Source organism: Vicia villosa, unplaced genomic scaffold (assembly GCF_029867415.1).
Source record: "Vicia villosa cultivar HV-30 ecotype Madison, WI unplaced genomic scaffold, Vvil1.0 ctg.003444F_1_1, whole genome shotgun sequence".
NCBI lineage: Eukaryota > Viridiplantae > Streptophyta > Magnoliopsida > Fabales > Fabaceae > Vicia > Vicia villosa.
In genome coordinates this window covers 60844-63520 of record NW_026706206.1, presented here as the reverse complement: position 1 = coordinate 63520, position 2677 = coordinate 60844, and positions in this window count along the sequence as shown.

Here is a 2677-nt window from a genome sequence, read left to right as displayed (position 1 = left end):
AAAACTAACATGATAAATCCAATACAAATACACTGTGCGATACAATTCGAAATCAGAACAAAACAAAACAAAAACATGTTATTCTGCCCGACGAGCGTTACAAAATACACATCAAACAAAAAAAAACACGTTATTCTTCCCGACGAGCGAACTCCTCCGAATGAAGATAATTATACCAATCTTCATCCCACTCATTATCAGAACCATCAGCGTTGATCACGCCTGAAGGCTGAGCCTGCGCGTCCGAGCCATGGACTCCCAGGGGACGAGAAGCAGAACCAGTCAAAAGCTTCTTCTTCTCCTTCACCTCCTTCACCTCTTTCACCTCCTTCTTTGAAGACGCAGTCCTGCGTGCTTGTTGGTTGTCTGACATGTTCCTGTAAACAGTTGAAATCGATTAATATGCGAGACAAAATAAAAAACAAAAAAATTTGAACTTCTGATACAATTCGGAAGTTCATTTCCGAAAACTGGGAGGGAGGTGTTTTCGGAAATGAACTTCCGAAACACCCCTGCGATGCAATTTTCTGCAACTTCCATGCCAGACCCCTAAATCAACCTTCAAACCAAATCAAAATGCTTCTAAACAACCTAAATACTACTAACAACCTAGCCATATATCATTTATGTAATTAAAACCCTAAATAACATGCATTTGAATAATAGATCTAAAAATTTCAAAACTTACAAAGTGTTAGGATTGAGGGCTTTTGAATGTTGTTTAGCAGTGTGATTGGAGCCTTGATGCAGCTTTGGAATTCCGTTTGCACAAATTTTCGCCTCTGCCACTTTTTGTTTTGATTTAGGGTAAATGACTGGGGGAGGGGGAGTGTTTTGATAAATCTGCAGAAATCGCAGTATTTCGGAAGTGAACTTCCGAAATAATTGTTTCGGAAATGAACTTCCGAAGTAAGTCAATTTTTTTTAAAAAACACGCTTTCGGAAATGAACTTCCGAAGCAGGGGTAATTTTGGTTTTTCGCAGGAGGTGACCACCCATAGGGAGGTGGGTAAAGAAATTTTCTAGTTGAATCCATATTTTTATTTTTATTAACAAAATAAAACATGAAATCATTATATTTCAATCTTTGGTTAATAAAGAAAGCCATCACCATCGTTCATTTTTGGGTTTTCCTTTTATAAATAAAAAAAAAATCGCTATCACTATCGTTCATCCTTTGAATTTCCTTTTACAAAACAACAAAAAACGAAGTTATAGTAGAAAAACGAAGAAAGGAAGACAAAGAAAGAAGGACAAAACTCTTTTACTTATTCATCACGTTTTCAATACGTAAACTATTCACCATGCATGTAGGGTATGTTTATGTTCTTGTTGTTGATGTTTATGTTGTTGTTTCTATTAAACTTGAATGTTATTGTTAAATGTTGTTGAATGTTGTTGAATGTTGTTGTTGAATGTTGTTGTTGAATGTTGTTGTTGTTGTTGTTGTTGTTGTTTATGTTGTTGTTTATGTTGTTGTTGTTGTAAGTTCTTATTCGGTCACTTATGTTGTTGTTGAACTTATATTATTGTTGAATGTTGTTGATGTTGAATGTTGTTGTTGTTTATATGATGTTATTGTTGAATGTATATGAGACACATTTGTTATATTGTTGTTGTTTATATTTTATTGTTGATGAATGTGTATTAGACAAATTGTTGTTGTTGTTGTTGTTTATATGTTGTTGTTGATGAATGTTTATTAGACACATTGTTGTTGTTGCTTGTATATTTTTGTTAAGATTTGTTAATCTTTTGTCATTTTTGAACATAGACGATTCTTTATCTAGCGACAAAACTCATACAAATGATACTAATACAATTGACTCTCACATCAATGAATCTCAAACTACAGAGGAAAAAAAGAAAAGAAAAGGTGCTACAATAATGGCTAGATTAACAAAAGTCCGCAACTTGGGTGACATATTTCGATCGAGTTTAATCCTATAACTTGGACTTGTTATGGTGAAAATTCTTTGCTTTTTAAGAGTTATGGTGCGTTTCTTGGAGAGGTGTTCATTGGTTCGAACAAATCTGAACCAAACCGGAATCCACTAGTACAAAAGATACATTTCACATTGGGAGCGAAATGCATCTAACCTCCACTTTATCCGTTGGTTTTTAAAACACCAAGGGAAAAATTTATCTGCACGTGTGTTAGAATCCTAGCATATGCACTTTTTATTATTTTCAAAACTAGTGCATTACACCCCTCGGTTTAAACATAAAACTGAGGGGTCAGATAAATTTATTTTAAAAAAATCATTACAAACTACAAAATATTAATAAATTTACTATTTACCCAAAATATTACATTTTTTACACAGAATATTAAAGTAAAAATATATAACAAACTTTGAATCTGATTCATCGTCATAACTGTCAAAAAGAACAAATGATGGATCTCCGTTTCATTGAAATCTTGGGGAAGAGAAAATGTTAGGTGCAATATATTTCAGATGACTTTTGCATTCATTTATTTATGATATCAAACAAAAATATGGTTAGTTAAGTAAAATAAATATACAGTTATATCATTATTGAAGAACACAAATCTTAAACCCAATTTATTTTCTGCTCTTGCATTCCATCATAGATAACTTTACCAAACTTTATTACGCTTCAAAGTTTTTATGTTATATGTTTCATTAACAATTTTTTGATAGTCAGAATGCTT